Genomic DNA, 21937 nt, shown 5'->3' on the forward strand with positions numbered 1-21937 from the left:
CAAATGCGCTTCTGGAAGAATGGTCAAAAATTCCCATAAACACACTCCTAAACCTTGTGGAAAGCCTTCCCAGAAGAGTTGAAGCTGTTATAGCTGCAAAGGGTGGGCCGATGTCATATTAAACCCTATGGATTAAGAATGGGATGTCACTTAAGTTCATATGCGTCTAAAGGCAGATGAGCGAATACTTTTGGCAATATAGTGTATATATATATATATATAGTCCTGTTGTATATTGCTATATATACCTTATTTTCTATTCACTTTTTATTTTTATTCAGTTTTTTATTATTATTATTATTACTATCTCTGTCTTGTTGTTGTATTGTTTGTGCACTGGAAGCTTCTGTCACCAAGACAAATTCCTTGTATGTGTAAACATACTTGGCAATAAAGCTCATTCTGATTCTGATTAACCACTGGAGTCTAATGAAGTACTTTTATGTTGCCCTTATGGACCTTCAAAGTAAATGAGTAAATGAGTAAATGAGGAGAGAATTTTCATTTTTGGGTGAACTATATTTTAAGTTCCTCACAGCAGCCACTTCATGTACATGACGTGCTGTCAGTCTCTGTGCTGCCATCTGGTGGAGTTGAGCAGTTGGTGACAGAGAGGGAAAATCACTTATCACTTTACCTTTCTTTCTCCGCCCACAACCTTCTCGGGTTACTTCAGGATAGTTTTCAACTGCTTGTTTCTTTACTAACTTCCTCAAAACATCGTAGCTAGTTTTTTTATTATTATTTTTTTATGTTTACTAGTTCGGGTTTTATGCATTCATTGTCGCGATTCGAGCAGCAATGTGGTTTTACATTTGACAAAAAATAGCATCCCTATCCAAAGGATAAAAAGAAACTAAAACATGGGAGAGAAGATGGCAGTTACTAACTTCATAATGCTTTATGTTACATATGTCAGTTTTGTTCAAGGTAAGTCAGAAGAATCTTTTTATAATGGAGTGGACGGAAAGTAACTTTAAAAGGCTGCATTAGTTTACCGTGGCCAGGTGCAGTGAACTCGAAGTGGCAGCAGAAATGTTGCTAACCTGTAGTCTAAATTTGAATGGGGGACTTTTACTGAAATTGAGTTGTGCGCAAAACATTTGCTAATTTGCGCTCTACTGCACAGACAGTGTCAGTGGAATGAAACGTACAACTTCTCAAGCATTGTGGGTTGACATAATTAGGCTTTTTACTGACAAATCACCCTAATGTATAAAAAATACTCTTAACACAGGGTAAATGAAAATCAGACCAATAAATAATATCACCATAAGCTTCATTTGTCGTTATGCTAAATATAATTTATTTTGACTTTGGGGTAAAATTTAGGTCACATTTTATGAGGAACATGTTTATTATTGTTACATTTATCCACAGATTTGTACCAATTTCTAAGAAGATGGTGTCTTTTTTCTTTCCCCTAGATTTATTAGATTTATTTTTCTGTGAAGAATATGGAGAGAGTGGAAAGGAAATCACATTGATCCCAAACATTCGTGGAAAGCCTGTAGAAATACGATGGAAACACAATGGCAACATGATTCTGGACTATGACGAGAGTGTAGTGGTGGAGTATGACTCGATCAAAGGACGTGTAGTTCTTGATTTTGAAACAGGACAGCTCACGATAAGAAAATTAAACATCCAAGACAGTGGCCAATATCAGTCTGAGATTTTCATCAATGGACAGGTTCAAATATCAGGACATTCTTTGACAGTCTTGGGTAAGTTATCTGTACATCACAAACCATCAATTGCAGAGCCGCTACAATTTATGAATGTGCCACAATGGAAACAAGAAACCAGGCTCTAGGCTATTACTTGGTAAAATGCAATATTTCAGACTAAACTTCATTTTGATATATTACCGAAATTGTTCTACTTCTGAAATTTGAGCAGTTAATCATTTATTTGAGAGGACATTCTGTAGTTAATGTAAGCATAGCACACCATATCACTAAATACTTATCTACTTCTGTGTCTTAGATGCTTTGCCAGAGCCAACAGTGACCTGTGAAGTGAACAAAACTTCCTGTTAAAAACACTGCTGTGTTCAGTGGACTCCCAGACACAGCCAAACTATGAATGGAACAGACCATATTTCAGTGGCCGTCAGGAGTCAAAACTTTCTGTTGACAAACAGGAAGAGAACCCAGACTCAGTCTATACCTGCATTGTGAAGAATAAAGTGGGCAGCAAGAGCACAGACTTCACTTTGAAAGACTGCCACACAGGTTTGCTAGTAAATTGTTGTATTTATCTTGATGCATTACTTTAGATATTGTATGCTAAAATAGTCATTGAGAGCTGCATTTTAAAAAATACAGTGGTTAAATGAAAGCTATCTGCAGTGATGACAACATTGAAGAGTTATGACTATTTTTGAATGCAGGCAGAGCATGGGCTGCAGTGCTCACTCCGGTCCTGTCAATCATGCTCCTCATCGTCGCTCTGCTCATTTTGCTTGCATCGCACATCATCAAATGGAAAAAGAAAAAGTGTAAGTGCCATGAAAACGTATTCAACAATTTAACATCAAAATACGTCAATTTCTTTAACTTGATGCTCATTTCCTACAAAACAATCTATTGATATTACATTTATGAATTGTATTTACTTTTTTGTTTGTTATTTTGTTTGTCATGTACATGGATGAGAAGCAAGGAGGTCTGACATGGACAAACTGCACCCAGAAAATGGTAAGATGGGTTTAATTCACACGAGTATCTTAAAAGCTCACATGAGGGTGATGAAAAGTGAAAATTGCATCATTTAAAGGGAAAGTTCACCCAAAAATGAAAATTTTCTCATCATTTACTCACCATCATGCCATCCCAGATGTGTATGAATTTCTTTTGTCTGCAGAACATAATTGAAGATTTTTAGAAGAATATTTCAGCTCTGCTGGTATTCACACAACATGATCACAAGGGAAGTCGGCATGCTGTTTCCGAAAGTTCCGGTACCCTAGGATCAGCAACAGTATGCCGAATCACTGACATGCCCTATCTCCCATCAGACTTACTTAGAATGGCTCAACAACAATTACTTTCCCTCATGGCACAATTGTTCGTGCGTTGTGTCAGTTGCATGGGAGACCACAGTTCAATCCACATTCAAACGAGGAAGTAATCACGTTTGTATTAACAATTACGAGCGTGGTAAGGAGGTTGCATTTTTATCCCTAACATTGCATTTTGTCTCTCCTAATGGTTACGGTTAGATTTGGGTTTTTGTTGGGGGTGTAGATTAAATCAAATAAACATTTCTCTTCACTATTTTACACTCTGTTCAGCTGAAAATAATTATTTTTACAACTGGCTTCTGGCGAACTCTCCTGGATATAAATGGATGTCACACTTGTTTATATGCTCTGAAACACTTACCGCTTTTCCCTCTGGAGGCAGTGTTTTCAAATTTAGTCAACGTATACCAATTTCGGCTTAAGAAAAATCGGCACACACTTGCCGAATTTTATATTAGATCAGGCTGATTCACACTGCAAGTGAATGGTGATCAGAACTTTAAATCTTAAAAAAATCACATAAATGCAGCATAAAAGTAATCCATATGACTCCAGTGTTTAAATCCATATCTCCTGATGCGTTATGATATGTGAGGGTGAGAAACAGATAAATATTTATTCCTTTTTTTTTCCTGTAAATTTCCACCTCTGACCAGCCCCGACCAGTAGGTGGCGATATGTATGAAGAACACGAATTTCCAAAAAACAAAAGAAGAATGTAAAAATGAAAGTGGAGATTTATGGTGAAAAAAAAGAAGGAATTAACTATTTATCTTTTTCTCACCTATCATATCACATCTGAAGACATGGATTTAACCACTGGAGTTTTATGGATTACTTTTACGCTGACTTAATGTGCTTTTTGAAGATTCAGATTTCTGGCCACAATTCACTTGCATTGAATGGACCAACAGAGCTGAAATATTCTTCTAAAATCTTAATTTGTGTTCTGCAGAGGAAAGAAGGTCATACACATCTGGGATGACATGAGGGTGAGTAAATTATGAGAGATTTTTCATTTTTGGCTGAACTTTACCTTTAATCTATTCATTTAATACATGGCTTGTATTACAGGTACTATATATCTAAATAATACATGACATTAAGACATTTATGACTTATGACAGTATGATTTTCTTTTAAAGCTGCTTTGAAACTATGTGTGTTGTGAAAAGCACTATACAAATAAATATGACAACTTTACCTGTATAATATTGTGAGTAATGTTCTAATTAAGGTTTGGTAGCATAACAGAGCACTTTATAAATAATAAAAAATCCTTTAAAATCTAGGTGAACACCATAACCTTTTGAGAAGTCTCCCAACAGAGGTTATACCAGGTAACAAAATGCATTTATTATTGTTGTTGTTGCTTTTATTTATTCACTGCACTCAAATGAGGCGTTCACACTGACAGCGATTTTATTGGTAGTGGTCGATGAGTGTTGTTGGTCGTACTTGCCATTCCAAATGCTGTCTGCCCTAATGTTATTTGTTGGCTGCACAAATGGCCATACATTTTGAAAAACTGATCACAAATGGGAAGCATTGCCTGCACAAATAAGATGTTATTCTAATTTAACAACTAAAAATTCATATTCTGGATGGGAAACATTTGTATATATAATTATATAAATTGCAGCAGTGCATAATGCATAATATCTTCAACAAGAATAACAATTAGCAGTGCATGCAATCAAACTCACTTAGAACAATTTCTGACAAGTTTTTCCACACAACATTTATATCATATTGCTGTATGTGGGCAGAGACAATATGATATAAATCTGTAAAATTGCTCACAGTAATATAAACCTCTCCTCCGTCATGCCTACAGTATCACACAGGATATGGATTACATTTGCACCAATGTCTTGACTCCTATTAGCTTTTGCCACATTGCTGCTTTGTCGCTACAAATCGCTATATGTGTGCCTGCCCCTTAAATAATCTAAGGAGTCAATTGCAGTTGGCAAGGAACACGTCATGGCTTGATGTTTGAATGTTTGTTAAGGTTTCCAGTGGTTTGTTTCAGGTTCCTCTGATGCTACACTACCTTGCCACACCAGACTTACTTCACCAAAAGAATCCATTGCTGTTAAAAGCTGGGATCAGATACAGATTCATCAGGAAAATGCATCTGAGAATATAGTTGAAATTGAAGGAGAAACACATGTGAAGGGAAAGTATGGTTTGAAGGATAAATATCTAAAACATAGTATTTGCACACTAAGGGAATCAGAAATGATCAACTGTCTTCCAGTGGAAGACCAAAACTTAGGAAAAATCGAGATAGTAAATATTCAGCATCAGAGTCCAGAATCTGCTGTAACTGAAACAAACAAAGAGGACACCGAAAATGAAGCAAAGGAACTAGACAAAAATTAAAACAATAGTCAAAATGCTCTTAAAGCAAAAGAAAGCAATTATTTTGAAACTGACAAAGAAAAGGAGAAACATGAACCCTTACAAAACCCAGAAGAGTTCAGTAATATCAAGATTGACCAGGATTTGGATCTATATCAGAGCGAACAAGTTCAGGAAGAAAAGGAGAAAGAGGGATGCCAAATACTGGAAAATAAGGATGAAAAAGGGGGAAAGTCACCTGAGCAGCAGAATGAAAGTCTGAGGAATCAGATAAATGAAGCTAAGACTAAAAATGAGAATGACCAGACACCAGGAGAGAAAAAAGAGGAAGAAGAGAGAATGGAAGAGGAAAACCATGAAGGGGAAAATGGAGGTGAGATGCACGATGATGTGTATTTTCTGGAGAAAAAAAACTTTGCAGACAAATCACTGAACAACTCTTGAGTCTAAAATAAAACATATTATTTGGATATATACATATACACTGGCAGACAAAAGTTTGGAATAATGTACAGATTTTGCTCTTATGGGAAGAAATTGGTATTTTTATTCACCAAAGTGACATTCAGCTGATCACAAAGTATAGTCAGGACATTAATAACATGAAAAATTACTATTACAATTTGAAAAAAATGTTCAGAACTTCTTAAACTACTTCAAAGAGTTCTCATCAAAACAATCCTCCACGTGCAGCAATGACAGCTTTGCAGATCCTTGTTATTTTAGCTGTCAGTTTGTCCAGATACTCAGGTGACATTTCACCCCACACTTCCTGTAGCACTTGTGATAGATGTGGCTGTCTTGTCAGGCACTTCTCACACATCTTACAGTCTAGCTGATCCCACAAAAGCTCAATAGGGTTAAGATCCATAACACTCTTTTCCAATTACCTGTTGTCCAGTGTCTGTGTTTCTTTGCCCACTCTAACCTTTTCTTTTTAATTTTCTGTTTCAAAAGTGGCTTTTTCTTTTCAATTCTTCCCATAAGGCCTGCACCCCTGAGACTTCTCTTTACTGTTGTACATGAAACTGGTGTTGAGCGGGTAGAATTCAATGAAGCTGTCAGCTGAGGACATGTGAGGCGTCTATTTCTCAAACTAGAGACTCTGATGTACTTATCCTCTTGTTTAGTTGTATATCTGGCCTTCCACATCTCTTTCTGTCCTTATTAGAGCCAGTTGTCCTTTGTCTTTGAAGACTGTAGTGTACACCTTTGTATGAAATCTTCAGTTTTTTGGTAATTTCAAGTATTGTATAGCCTTCATTCCTCAAAACAATGATTGACTGATGAGTTTCTAGAGAAAGCTGTTTCTTTTTTGCCATTTTTTATCTAATATTGACCTTAAGATATGCCAGTCTATTGCATACTGTGACAACTCAAAAACAAGCACAAAGACAATGTTAAGCTTCATTTAATTAACCAAATAGCTTTCAACTGTGTTTGATATAATGACAAGTAATTTTCTAGTACCAAATGATCAATTTAGCATGATTACTCAAGGATAAGGTGTTGGAGTGATGGCTGCTAGAAATGGGGCCTGTCTAGATTTGATCAAAAATGACTTTTTTCTAATAGTGATGGTGCTGTTTTTCACATCAGTAATGTCCTGACTATACTTTGTGATCAGATGAATGCCACTTTGGTGAATTAAAGTACCAATTTCCTTCCGAAACAGCAAAATCTGTACATTATTCCAAACTTTTGGCCACCAGTGTATATTAATTTTTTTTAATTACTTTGTTGTTACATTTACTTTGAAGGATCTATCAGATTTTCTTCCTTTATTTACACATGTTTTTAAAGTCGGTATATGTTATTACATTTGTTTATTACTTTAAAAGATTTGACTATGTACAGTATTTTATATTTTGTTTATATTATTAAACATATCATTCCAGTTTTGGATGCTTATTAGTCAACCCAGCTTTCCAGTCATGCTAAAATACACCACATAGTAACAGCTATAATGCAAAACACCTCTTCAGATAACTACTTAACACTGTAAAGAAGAATTTGTCAGGCAGCCTAAAAATTTACTTCATGAGGTAACATTTAAATGAACATGTTAACCTAAATTAAAATGACTAAATTAACCTGACTACATTAAGTCACACCAACAAAGTGGGTTTTATGGGTTATATCAAGTAGAAATAGAGCCTTAAAGGGTTAGTTCACCCAAAAAAGAAAATTCTCTCATCACTTACTCACCCTCATGCCATCCCAGATGTGTATGACTTTCTTTCTTCTGCAGAACACAAATGAAGATCTTTAGAAAAATATCTCAGCTCTGTAGGTCCATACAATGTAAGTGAATGGTAACCAGAATTTTAAGGTCCAAATAGCATATAAAGGTAGCATGAAAGTAATCCATGTGACTCCAGTGGTTTAATCCATGTCTTTAGAAGAAATATGATAGGTGTGGGTGAGAAACAGAACAATATTTAATAATACTGATCCTTTTTTACTATCAGTCTCCACTTTCACTTTCACATTTTTCTTTTGTTTTTGGCGATTCACATACTTCATGCATATCGCTGCCTAATGGGTAGGAAGGACAATTTATAGCAAAAAATGACTTAAATATTGATCTGTTTCTAATCCACACCTATTATTTTGCTTCTGAAGACATGGATTAAACCACTGGAGTCATATGGATTACTTTTATGCTGACTTTATGTGCTTTTTTGGAGAGTCAGAGTTCTGGTCACCATTCACTTGCATTGTATGGACCTACAGAGCTGAAATATTCTTCTAAAAATCTTTGTTTGTGTTCTGCAAATGAAAGAAAGTAATTCACATCTGGGATGGCATGAGGGTGAGTAAATGATGAGACCATTTTCATTTTTGGCTGAACTATCCCTTTAAAGTAACAATTGGACATTACAACTTTTTACGGTGTACTGTTTATCACTGCAAAGCACCCATAGAGATCAACTTTTAATCTTAGTTTTACATGTCAGGGATAATAATGTGTAGCATAAGGGTGATGCCTAATGAATTTGCTTAATAAACTACCTTTTTTCCACAATACAGCACAGCCTGAAGTGCCTCATTGATTAATTTTGCTGCTAATTATTTAGGTGAAGCTTGGAATCAATCTTTTTATCAACCTTTGACAGTTCCAATTGCTCCAGCTGAGCATCTGTCAGTTTAGTGTCTGCTGGTGTTCTTCAGATTTAAAGGTGTTTGTTTGACCTTTGTGAGCACATTGACATGCAAATGTTCATATTCAGAAGTTGTAGAGTGATGAAGTACTTTGAACACAATGTGAATTAGTGAATGAGTCTCTCGTGTTTAATCTTGTTACAGATTCACCAGATAACCTGGGGCCTAAGCACACCACAGATGAGACTGAGAATAGTTTCAACACAGATTTCTGCAGCATAGGTGCCTTTAATCCAACTGCACAAAGTAATGACAGTGTTATATAAGACCAGGGCAAGAGAGAGACTGAGGGTGATACATCAAGTGACAGAGGTGTATATGCTGATGTAGAAGCAAGTGAAGGAGAAAAACTTCAAGAACTGCAGGAGGAGGAGATTGAAAGGGATGTTATACATGAGGAACTGACGGGCCATCTACAGGACCAAAATATTCAACAACAAAATCCAGAATCTGCTGTGACAGAAAGAAACACAGAGGACAATGAAGTAAAAGAATTAAACAAAAATGAGAAGAATAACCAAAATGCTCATGAAGCAGAAGAAAACAAAGGCAGAAAACCTGATGAAACAGACAGTGAAAAAGAGAGATATGAACCCCTACAAGAAGAATGCAGTGATATTAAAATGACCAGGATTTGTTTGTGCAATACAGTGGGTTTGGCACATTTCCATATCAGAGTGACCAAGTTCAGGGAGAAGAAGAAGAGAAAGAAGGAAACCAGATACTAGAAAAGAAGAATGAAAAGGGGGAAGATTCACCCAAACAGAAGAGAAAGAGACTTGGAAATCAGAAAAATGAAGCTGTGACTAATGATGAGGATGACCAGACAGGAGAGACAATAGAGGATGGAAAGGATGAAGAGAAAACAGAAGAAAACCATGAAGGGAAAGACAAACCAAACAGAGGTAAGATCCATAATTTTTGTCTAGAGAAACAAAGCTTTGCAGACAAATCACTGCATTAATCTTGGATGCATTAATCCGGAAATGAACAACCTGGTATCATTGAATCGTGTTACTATACCTTCATTTTTGCTAAATGATTTTTACGTGGCTCGTAAAAATTTCCTGGTGAAATGAACACTAGAGTTGCTGCAACAACAATTACTTTTATTCACTTTCATACAAATCAAAAGTAAAACATCAGATTATCAGTTCACTCACTTTTAATGCCACACAGTGGACATTTCACCTCTAATGAATAACTTATTATCATTTTGGAAAAAATTTTGCCACAGTCACATCATTTTCATAAGATCAGACTGGAAATAAAATGTCTGATCCGGATGTAATTTTATTTTTACTTTGTATTAAGTAAATGTATATTGAAGGAGCCAGAAGAATTTATTTTTAAAGTCAGTTGCTGTTAATACATATGCTTATTGTCATAAAAGATTTGACAACAGTAGGTTTTTGGGTTAACACTACATATTTTGTATTAAATATTCAGGTGAACCCTACAATCAAACTTTGGACAAGGAGTCACCCAGTGCTCTGGTTGAGCATCTGTCAGATTACTTTTTGCTGATATTTTTCATATTCAAAGACCTGTGTACCAGTGTTCCCTAGAGAATTTTTTTCACAGTATTCAGTACAGATTCAGAAATATTCAACTGATAAAGTTATCTGAACAAAGTATTTTTGAATTAGTGCATGAGGTTCCTTCTTATTCCTATATTTTTTTAATATATAGATTTACCAATTAACCTGGAGAAGGGACCTACACACGCCACAGATGGGACTGAGAATAGCATCGGTGCTAATCCCTCCAGTGTCCCATCTTTTAATCTAACTGCTCCTACTAATGACACTGTTACGAAAGACCAAGACATGGCAGAGACTGATGAGGATGGTACATCAAGTGACAGAGATGAGCATTCTGCTGTCAACATGGAAAAAGAATGTGAAGAAGAAGTTCAAGAACTGGACCTGAAGGAGAAAGGAAATTATGTAACAAATGAAGAACTGAGAGGCCAGCAGGAACAAATGCCAGAAGAACAAAACCAAATGCCAGAGATATCCGGGTCAAAAAGTGGCATTAACTTAGAAAAGCAGGTTGAGTATCAAACTGATCCAAGTAATACTTTGAACAGCATGCCCATTCCAGCGAATGAGGACACTGAGAAGGAGTTGAAGCACAGGAATGAAGTTGAGCAGGCTTGCACAGGGAAGTCAGATATGAGAGATGAAGAACAAGAAACAAAACAGATCAATGTTAATCAAAATACCATGCAAAATGAAAGAGAAACTAAAGAGGATGGTGGAGAAGATGAGGAACACTTTCCCCAGAAAGAGGATGATGAAAGTGGACTGGTGAAGAAGTGCAGTGAGCCAGAACAAGGCATGATGGAGCAAAATTATCCTGCAGAAATTAAGAACTCAAAAAGTGTCAAACATTTTGAAGACTTGGTTGAGAAGAATACAAATCCAGACAACACAAACAATAGCATGTCTATGCCAGAAAGTAAGAAAGCAGAGAAAGAGAAGGAAAGCCTCCCAAAACAAGTAATGAAGGAAAATTATAGTTTGGAAACTGGGGAGCTGGATTTGAAAGAACAATGCTGTACAGAAAGTGAGATCAATGAAGGAGTTTGCAGTGTGAATTGTGAAGTTGAATTTGAAGGAAACAGTGGAAGGTCAAAAATTACAGAGGATGGGGGAGGAAATAATAAAGACACATTCAACAGCATGTAGAACTGGAAAGTGATGGTTTAGGACTGAGGGGTTGTGATAGTGATGATGATTCACAGAAGGATCTGACAAAAGATAAGCAACAATTCCAAACTGAGAATGAAAGCAAACAAGATGCCAACAATGAGGGAGATAATGATAAATCTGAACTTAGTGTTTCTAGTGAAATGGAAAGTGAAAAGGCAAGAGAAACAATAGAAAGAGTTTTCTTCACCATTCTCTCTATCTAAAATTTATTGTACTTTTTTAAAAAACATTTATGTTTCAAAATGTTTAAAATTATTTGAGATGTAGATTATATGGAGATGCAGATGATGTAGAAAATGTGAATAATATGCAGCAAAATACGACATATGAGTAGTGCTTATTAATTGTTTGTATTTAAATTAAAATGTGTGTATAAATATTGTTGTTTTTAATTAAACGATAAATTGTTTGCTTATTCTCTATTATTAAACATAGACATTTGTCTTACATAATTGACATGGCTCTTGTGGCATCTTGCAAACATAATATATGCTCAGTATAATTGAAATAATTGAAAATCCCTGTAGAAGAGTGCTAATGTATGGATAATTTCAAGAATGGAACACCTTTAAATTCATGCTAGGCACTGAGATGAAAAGTTGGTTTTATAGGATGAATGTGATTAAACCATTAAATTACATCTGGACATTTCAGTTTCAGAATAAATGAGGTGAAACTGCAGAGAAACAAGCATCCATCAACAAAAACAACAGTTATTAAACCACAATAGAGTTTTAGAAAGGGTTGTTAGGCTACTCGAGATTTGAACTTTTTGTGATTGCAGTGTAATGACTGTTCCGATTGTTATTTGTAAGTGACAAACCATTACATTTTTGGATGTTTGAGTGTGGCAAATAAACCATGCTTTATTAACAAGAATACATTATACTGAAACTATTAAATTCACAACAGACCTCTTTCAGGGATAATTACAATGACAAAATTCTGCAAAACTGATGAAAACGTAATATTACACATGCATGAACTAATTCTTAAAATGTGTTCTGTGTATAGGCCTACATCAAGTGAAAACACAGACGTATATAAATTTTAAGAGGTAGGTGGAAGTAAATGTAATCTTAACCTATTTAATCCCAATTTTTTTTCCCAGCTAAGTGAAGTCATATATTTTACTCCTTGGATACCCCAGTGGAACAAAGTATGTCAAATTTTGCACAGTCCTTAAAAAGACCCAATAGGGAATTGCAAACAATAAAGTAAAATCATTATTGCTTTTTTTAACTTTCACTTTTGGGAGGAATGGGTATGATGAAGCGAAAATAATTTCTTATGCATATTTAGCTTTGTACAATTTATTGATAGTATACTTTGAAATGTGCAATTTTATAATAGGAGTCAGTAGTCACCATTCAAATGAGACTCTGTGTTTTCCCACTGGTCACAATTGTACCAGTGTAGTGAGACAGACTACTGTCCTGTAGTATTCCCCTGGTTTTGTCATTTCTTTTATATTGTGTATAATGGTGACATTCCCTTATTTATAATATATTTTAACTCTAATGCGACCTGCATTATACCACGTGGAGAAGATGCAGTTTCATTGTATCACGCTCCCTTGGAATTAGGTGGGGTTTGATAGCCTATCACTGTGCGTTTGTGTATTTTAGGCCCAACCTTAAAACTATGCAAATATAGCATTGGTAGCACATCCTGATAAGCAGGGCCATTGCTAGTGGGGTGAAAGGTGGTAATGATTCTAGGGGCCCAAAGGTCTAGGGGACCCCACAACAAATTCTAAACTGTATTTTTTAATAGGAACAGGGCCAAGAGCAATGTACAATCAGGGGGCCCAGATCACCTTGCTACGGCCCTGCTGATTGGTAGCATATATTTTCAGAATACCGGCTACGTGTCACCTAGACACACGTCACGGTCTAATGACCTCCGGTATCAGACGCTTCAACTTAAGAGTTATATGTTGTTGTTTTGATGTTAGGCTAACCGCTTGGCTCTAGTACCCGGTGTTAATGTTAGTTCCTTTTTATGTGATAGCGGTTGTTTGTGTGAGTCTCGTATCGAGCTCTGCTGGCCAACTGTTGCCTTCCTCCAGTCTGCCTGTTCCATATACCGCCTGTGTACTCGCGGCTGTAATTATGACTGTAGCTCCAACACTTTTGGTCTGTGAAATCATTAAATACGATGGTGATTAAAACACGTGCGGGTTTAATGTTTTTAGCTTTTTGTAATTGTTTGTCCTTTTATAGGTGGAATAAACTGCTCAACAGAATGCATCTGTCTGTATTGAAGCTGCAGTGATGAACTCCGACGCTGCTGTTTTGTTTGACCAAGTTTTATTACTAGTATTTATTTCCCATACAAATCTCTGTAAGTGCTGTTTTGATACTCACAGAGACAAGTGTGATCCTTGTCTCAGTATTTGTATATCTTGAGCCAACAAGATCATCATAAGAGTTTGGAAACAGTGTTTTGTTCTGTCTGAAACTATTTTATATTGCTTATGTGAAGCTGATCTTAGCAGGGTGATTTGTCATGGGCTCTCTCCCTTTCCCATGCTCTTCACAATAACATATAATTTCTTTTTGTGTGGGTTAAAACCCTTGTTTGCGTTTGTTAGCTCTGTGTCCTCTTAATGGTGGCCAGAGTTTGTCTTTTTGTTTTGTAGGTTTATTATGATTATTTTATTGTACTTTTTCTTTTTCTCTTCTCAGGAGCTGAGGACCTAGTGTAGGGGGCAAGCCATTCCCTGCTAGATGGTGTCACATACTGAGTGCTTTGTATTCACAACTGATTCACCTGTGTGCTTGTGTGAGTGAGAGTGTACGCTTGTGTGCTTGTGTGAATGAGAGTGTACGCTTGTGTGCTTCTGTGAGTGAGAGTGTACGCTTGTGTGCTTGTGTGAATGAGAGTGTACGCTTGTGTGAATGAGAGTGTACGCTTGTGTGCTTGTGTGAGTGAGAGTGTACACTTGTGTGCTTGTGTGAATGAGAGTGTACGCTTGTGTGAGTGAGAGTGTACGCTTGTGTGCTTGTGTGAGTGAGAGTGTACTCTTGTGTTCTTGTGTGAGTGAGAGTGTACGCTTGTGTGCTTGTGTGAGTGAGAGTGTACGCTTTTGTGCTTGTGTGAGTGAGTGTACGCTTGTGTGCTTGTGTGAGTGAGAGTGTACGCTTGTGTGAGTGAGAGTGTACTCTTGTGTTCTTGTGTGAGTGAGAGTGTACACTTGTGTGCTTCTGTGAGTGAGAGTGTATGCTTGTGTGCTTGTGTGAGTGAGAGTGTACTCTTGTGTCCTTGTGTGAGTGAGAGTGTACGCTTGTGTGCTTGTGTGAGTTAGACTGTACGCTTTTGTGCTTGTGTGAGTGAGAGTGTACGCTTGTGTGAGTGAGAGTGTACGCTTGTGTGCTTGTGTGAGTGAGAGTGTACACTTGTGTGCTTGTGTGAGTGAGACTGTACACTTGTGTGCTTGTGTGAGTGAGAGTGTACGTTTCTGTGCTTGTGTGAGTGAGAGTGTACGCTTGTGTGAGTGAGAGTGTATGCTTCTGTGAGTGAGAGTGTATGCTTTTGTGCTTGTGTGAGTGAGAGTGTACGCTTTTGTGCTTGTGTGAGTGAGAGTGTACGCTTGTGTGCTTCTGTGAGTGAGAGTGTACGCTTGTGTGCTTGTGTGAGTGAGAGCGTATGCTTGTGTGAGTGAGAGTGTACTCTTGTGTGCTTGTGTGAGTGAGAGTGTACGCTTGTGTGCTTGTGTGAGTTAGACTGTACGCTTTTGTGCTTGTGTGAGTGAGAGTGTACGCTTGTGTGAGTGAGAGTGTACGCTTGTGTGCTTGTGTGAGTGAGAGTGTACACTTGTGTGCTTGTGTGAGTGAGACTGTACACTTGTGTGCTTGTGTGAGTGAGAGTGTATGCTTGTGTGAGTGAGAGTGTACGCTTGTGTGCTTGTGTGAGTGAGAGTGTACACTTGTGTGCTTGTGTGAGTGAGAGTGTATGCTTGTGTGAGTGAGAGTGTACGTTTCTGTGCTTGTGTGAGTGAGAGTGTACGCTTGTGTGAGTGAGAGTGTATGCTTCTGTGAGTGAGAGTGTATGCTTTTGTGCTTTTGTGAATGAGAGTGTACGCTTTTGTGCTTGTGTGAGTGAGAGTGTACGCTTGTGTGCTTCTGTGAGTGAGAGTGTACGCTTGTGTGCTTGTGTGAGTGAGAGTGTATGCTTGTGTGAGTGAGAGTGTACGCTTGTGTGCTTGTGTGAGTTAGACTGTACGCTTTTGTGCTTGTGTGAGTGAGAGTGTACGCTTGTGTGCTTGTGTGAGTGAGAGTGTACACTTGTGTGCTTGTGTGAGTGAGACTGTACACTTGTGTGCTTGTGTGAGTGAGAGTGTATGCTTGTGTGAGCGAGAGTGTACGTTTCTGTGCTTGTGTGAGTGAGAGTGTACGCTTGTGTGAGTGAGAGTGTATGCTTGTGTGAGTGAGAGTGTACGCTTGTGTGCTTCTGTGAGTGAGAGTGTATGCTTTTGTGCTTGTGTGAGTGAGAGTGTACGCTTTTGTGCTTGTGTGAGTGAGAGTGTACGCTTGTGTGCTTCTGTGAGTGAGAGTGTACGCTTGTGTGCTTGTGTGAGTGAGAGTGTATGCTTGTGTGAGTGAGAGTGTACTCTTGTGTGCTTGTGTGAGTGAGAGTGTACGCTTGTGTGCTTGTGTGAGTGAGAGTGTACTCTTGTGTGCTTGTGTGAGTGAGAGTGTACGCTTGTGTGCTTGTGTGAGTGAGAGTGTACGCTTGTGTGCTTGTGTGAGTGAGAGTGTACTCTTGTGTTCTTGTGTGAGTGAGAGTGTACGCTTGTGTGCTTGTGTGAGTGAGAGTGTACGCTTGTGTGCTTGTGTGAGTGAGAGTGTACGCTTGTGTGAGTGAGAGCGTACGTTTCTGTGCTTGTGTGAGTGAGAGTGTATGCTTGTGTGAGTGAGAGTGTACGCTTGTGTGCTTCTGTGAGTGAGAGTGTACGCTTTTGTGCTTGTGTGAGTGAGAGTGTACGCTTTTGTGCTTGTGTGAGTGAGAGTGTACTCTTGTGTGAGTGAGAGTGTACGCTTGTGTGCTTGTGTGAGTGAGAGTGTACTCTTGTGTTCTTGTGTGAGTGAGAGTGTACGCTTGTGTGCTTGTGTGAGTGAGAGTGTACGCTTGTGTGCTTGTGTGAGTGAGAGTGTACGCTTGTGTGAGTGAGAGCGTACGTTTCTGTGCTTGTGTGAGTGAGAGTGTATGCTTGTGTGAGTGAGAGTGTACGCTTGTGTGCTTCTGTGAGTGAGAGTGTACGCTTTTGTGCTTGTGTGAGTGAGAGTGTACGCTTTTGTGCTTGTGTGAGTGAGAGTGTACGCTTGTGTGCTTGTGTGAGTGAGAGTGTACGCTTGTGTGCTTGTGTGAGTGAGAGTGTACGCTTGTGTGAGTGAGAGTGTACGTTTCTGTGCTTCTGTGAGTGAGAGTGTACGCTTTTGTGCTTGTGTGAGTGAGAGTGTACGCTTTTGTGCTTGTGTGAGTGAGAGTGTACGCTTGTGTGCTTCTGTGAGTGAGAGTGTACGCTTGTGTGCTTCTGTGAGTGAGAGTGTACGCTTGTGTTCTTGTGTGAGTGAGAGTGTACTCTTGTGTTCTTTTGTGAGTGAGAGTGTACACTTGTGTGCTTGTGTGAGTGAGAGTGTACGCTTGTGTGAGTGAGAGTGTACGCTTGTGTGAGTGAGAGTGTACGCTTGTGTGCTTGTGTGAGTGAGACTGTACACTTGTGTGCTTGTGTGAGTGAGAGTGTACATTTCTGTGCTTGTGTGAGTGAGAGTGTACGCTTGTGTGAGTGAGAGTGTATGCTTCTGTGAGTGAGAATGTATGCTTTTGTGCTTGTGTGAGTGAGAGTGTACGCTTTTGTGCTTGTGTGAGTGAGAGTGTACGCTTGTGTGCTTCTGTGAGTGAGAGTGTACGCTTGTGTGCTTGTGTGAGTGAGAGCGTATGCTTGTGTGAGTGAGAGTGTACTCTTGTGTGCTTGTGTGAGTGAGAGTGTACGCTTGTGTGCTTGTGTGAGTTAGACTGTACGCTTTTGTGCTTGTGTGAGTGAGAGTGTACGCTTGTGTGAGTGAGAGTGTACGCTTGTGTGCTTGTGTGAGTGAGAGTGTACACTTGTGTGCTTGTGTGAGTGAGACTGTACACTTGTGTGCTTGTGTGAGTGAGAGTGTATGCTTGTGTGAGTGAGAGTGTACGCTTGTGTGCTTGTGTGAGTGAGAGTGTACACTTGTGTGCTTGTGTGAGTGAGAGTGTATGCTTGTGTGAGTGAGAGTGTACGTTTCTGTGCTTGTGTGAGTGAGAGTGTACGCTTGTGTGAGTGAGAGTGTATGCTTCTGTGAGTGAGAGTGTATGCTTTTGTGCTTTTGTGAATGAGAGTGTACGCTTTTGTGCTTGTGTGAGTGAGAGTGTACGCTTGTGTGCTTCTGTGAGTGAGAGTGTACGCTTGTGTGCTTGTGTGAGTGAGAGTGTATGCTTGTGTGAGTGAGAGTGTACGCTTGTGTGCTTGTGTGAGTTAGACTGTACGCTTTTGTGCTTGTGTGAGTGAGAGTGTACGCTTGTGTGCTTGTGTGAGTGAGAGTGTACACTTGTGTGCTTGTGTGAGTGAGACTGTACACTTGTGTGCTTGTGTGAGTGAGAGTGTATGCTTGTGTGAGTGAGAGTGTACGTTTCTGTGCTTGTGTGAGTGAGAGTGTACGCTTGTGTGAGTGAGAGTGTATGCTTGTGTGAGTGAGAGTGTACGCTTGTGTGCTTCTGTGAGTGAGAGTGTATGCTTTTGTGCTTGTGTGAGTGAGAGTGTACGCTTTTGTGCTTGTGTGAGTGAGAGTGTACGCTTGTGTGCTTCTGTGAGTGAGAGTGTACGCTTGTGTGCTTGTGTGAGTGAGAGTGTATGCTTGTGTGAGTGAGAGTGTACTCTTGTGTGCTTGTGTGAGTGAGAGTGTACGCTTGTGTGCTTGTGTGAGTGAGAGTGTACTCTTGTGTGCTTGTGTGAGTGAGAGTGTACGCTTGTGTGCTTGTGTGAGTGAGAGTGTACGCTTGTGTGCTTGTGTGAGTGAGAGTGTACTCTTGTGTTCTTGTGTGAGTGAGAGTGTACGCTTGTGTGCTTGTGTGAGTGAGAGTGTACGCTTGTGTGCTTGTGTGAGTGAGAGTGTACGCTTGTGTGAGTGAGAGCGTACGTTTCTGTGCTTGTGTGAGTGAGAGTGTATGCTTGTGTGAGTGAGAGTGTACGCTTGTGTGCTTCTGTGAGTGAGAGTGTACGCTTTTGTGCTTGTGTGAGTGAGAGTGTACGCTTTTGTGCTTGTGTGAGTGAGAGTGTACTCTTGTGTGAGTGAGAGTGTACGCTTGTGTGCTTGTGTGAGTGAGAGTGTACTCTTGTGTTCTTGTGTGAGTGAGAGTGTACGCTTGTGTGCTTGTGTGAGTGAGAGTGTACGCTTGTGTGCTTGTGTGAGTGAGAGTGTACGCTTGTGTGAGTGAGAGCGTACGTTTCTGTGCTTGTGTGAGTGAGAGTGTATGCTTGTGTGAGTGAGAGTGTACGCTTGTGTGCTTCTGTGAGTGAGAGTGTACGCTTTTGTGCTTGTGTGAGTGAGAGTGTACGCTTTTGTGCTTGTGTGAGTGAGAGTGTACGCTTGTGTGCTTGTGTGAGTGAGAGTGTACGCTTGTGTGCTTGTGTGAGTGAGAGTGTACGCTTGTGTGAGTGAGAGTGTACGTTTCTGTGCTTCTGTGAGTGAGAGTGTACGCTTTTGTGCTTGTGTGAGTGAGAGTGTACGCTTTTGTGCTTGTGTGAGTGAGAGTGTACGCTTGTGTGCTTCTGTGAGTGAGAGTGTACGCTTGTGTGCTTCTGTGAGTGAGAGTGTACGCTTGTGTTCTTGTGTGAGTGAGAGTGTACTCTTGTGTTCTTTTGTGAGTGAGAGTGTACACTTGTGTGCTTGTGTGAGTGAGAGTGTACGCTTGTGTGAGTGAGAGTGTACGCTTGTGTGAGTGAGAGTGTACGCTTGTGTGCTTGTGTGAGTGAGAGTGTACGCTTGTGTGAGTGAGAGTGTACGCTTGTGTGCTTGTGTGAGTGAGAGTGTACGCTTGTGTGCTTCTGTGAGTGAGAGTGTACGCTTGTGTGCTTGTGTGAGTGAGAGTGTACTCTTGTGTGCTTGTGTGAGTGAGTGTACGCTTGTGTGCTTGTGTGAGTTAGACTGTACACTTTTGTGCTTGTGTGAGTGAGAGTGTACGCTTGTGTGAGTGAGAGTGTACGCTTGTGTGCTTGTGTGAGTGAGAGTGTACACTTGTGTGAGCGAGACTGTACACTTGTGTGCTTCTGTGAGTGAGATTGTATGCTTGTGTGCTTGTGAGTGAGAGTGTACGTTTCTGTGCTTGTGTGAGTGAGAGTGTACGCTTGTGTGAGTGAGAGTGTACGCTTGTGTGAGTGAGAGTGTACGCTTTTGTGCTTGTGTGAGTGAGAGTGTACTCTTGTGTGCTTGTGTGAGTGAGAGTGTACGCTTGTGTGCTTGTGTGAGTGAGAGTGTACTCTTGTGTGAGTGAGAGTGTACGCTTGTGTGAGTGAGAGTGTACGCTTGTGTGAGTGAGAGTGTACGCTTGTGTGCTTGTGTGAGTTAGACTGTACGCTTTTGTGCTTGTGTGAGTGAGAGTGTACGCTTGTGTGAGTGAGAGTGTACGCTTGTGAGAGTGTACGCTTGTGTGAGTGAGAGTGTACGCTTGTGTGCTTGTGTGAGTGAGAGTGTACGCTTGTGTGAGTGAGAGTGTATGCTTGTGTGCTTGTGTGAGTGATAGTGTACACTTGTGTGCTTGTGTGAGTGAGAGTGTACACTTGTGTGCTTGAGTGAGTGACAGTGTACACTTGTGTGAGTGAGAGTGTGTGCTTGTGTGAGTGAGAGTGTACGCTTGTGTGAGTGAGAGTGTACGCTTGTGTTCTTGTGTGAGTGAGAGTGTATGCTTGTGTGCTTGTGTGAGTGAGAGTGTACGCTTGTGTGCTTGAGTGAGTGACAGTGTACGCTTGTGTGAGTGAGAGTGTATGCTTGTGTGCTTGTGTGAGTGAGAGTGTATGCTTGTGTGCTTGTGTGAGTGAGTGTACGCTTGTGTGCTTGTGTGAGTGAGAGTGTACGCTTGTGTGCTTGTGTGAGTGAGAGTGTATGCTTGTGTGCTTGTGTGAGTGAGAGTGTACACTTGTGTGCTTGTGTGAGTGAGTGTACACTTGTGTGAGTGAGAGTGTACGCTTGTGTGAGTGAGAGTGTATGCTTGTGTGAGTGAGAGTGTACGCTTGTTTGAGTGAGAGTGTATGCTTGTGTGCTTGTGTGAGTTAGAGTATATGCTTGTGTGCTTGTGTGAGTGAGAGTGTACGCTTGTTTGAGTGAGAGTGTATGCTTGTGTGCTTGTGTGAGTGAGACTGTATGCTTGTGTGCTTGTGAGTGAGAGTGTACACTTGTGTGCTTGTGTGAGTGAGAATGTACGCTTGTGTGCTTGTGTGAGTGAGAGTGTATGCTTGTTTGAGTGAGAGTGTACACTTGTATGCTTGTGTAAGTGAGAGTGTACACTTGTGTGAGTGAGAGTGTATGCTTGTTTGAGTGAGAGTGTACACTTGTATGCTTGTGTAAGTGAGAGTGTACACTTGTGTGAGTGAGAGTGTACGCTTGTGTGCTTGTGTGAGTGAGAGTGTACACTGGTGTGCTTGTGTGAGTGTACACTTGTGTGCTTGTGTGAGTAAGAGTATACACTTATGGGCTTGTGTGAGTAAGAGTGTACACTTGTGTGCTTGTATGAGTGAGAGTGTACGCTTGTGTGAGAGTGTACATTGTGTGCTTGTGTAAGTGAGAGTTTACGCTTGTGTGCTTGTGTGAGTGTACACTTGTGTGCTTGTGTGAGTAAGAGTGTACACTTATGGGCTTGTGTGAGTGAGAGTTTACACTTGTGTGCTTGTGTGAGTGAGAGTGTACGCTTGTGTGCTTGTGTGAGTGAGAGTTTACGCTTGTGTGCTTGTGTGAGTGAGAGTGTACGCTTGTGTGCTTGTGTGAGTGAGAGTGTACGCTTGTGTGCTTGTGTGAGTGAGAGTTTACGTTTGTGTGCTTGTGTGAGTGAGAGTGTACACTTGTGTGAGTGTACGCTTGTGTGAGAGTGTACATTGTGTGCTTGTGTAAGTGAGAGTGTACACTTGTGTGAGTGTACGCTTGTGTGAGTGTACACTTGTGTGCTTGTGTGAGTAAGAGTGTACACTTATGGGCTTGTGTGAGTGAGAGTTTACACTTGTGTGCTTGTGTGAGTGAGAGTGTACGCTTGTGTGCTTGTGTGAGTGAGAGTTTACGCTTGTGTGCTTGTGTGAGTAAGAGTGTACACTTATGGGCTTGTGTGAGTGAGAGTGTACGCTTGTGTGCTTGTGTTAGTGAGAGTGTATGCTTGTGTACTTGTGTGAGTGAGAGTTTACACTTGTGTGCTTGTGTAAATGAGAGTGTATACTTGTGGGTGAAGTGTCTTTTTTTATCGGGGGATCTTTGTGCTCTGCTAGCCTACCTGCTCCTGGTAAGCCTCAGCCCTCAAGTGTAAATGCTGTATTATGGTTGTGTGTGAAGTCTGTTATGAATCACGCAGGTGATTGCGGTGCTCATAATTTTAATACACTTTTAAATAATGGAATGCGTGTGCAGTGTCCATATGACTCATCTAATGT

At 40.0% G+C, this 21937-nt stretch overlaps 1 pseudogene; it reads left to right on the forward strand.

Annotated features, from left to right (window-relative positions):
• The first annotated feature begins 682 nt into the window (after nt 1-682).
• Nucleotides 683-10527, forward strand: LOC127447766 (uncharacterized; annotated as a pseudogene).
• Nucleotides 10528-21937: the final 11410 nt, after the last annotated feature.

Source organism: Myxocyprinus asiaticus, chromosome 11 (assembly GCF_019703515.2).
Source record: "Myxocyprinus asiaticus isolate MX2 ecotype Aquarium Trade chromosome 11, UBuf_Myxa_2, whole genome shotgun sequence".
Classification (NCBI taxonomy): domain Eukaryota; kingdom Metazoa; phylum Chordata; class Actinopteri; order Cypriniformes; family Catostomidae; genus Myxocyprinus; species Myxocyprinus asiaticus.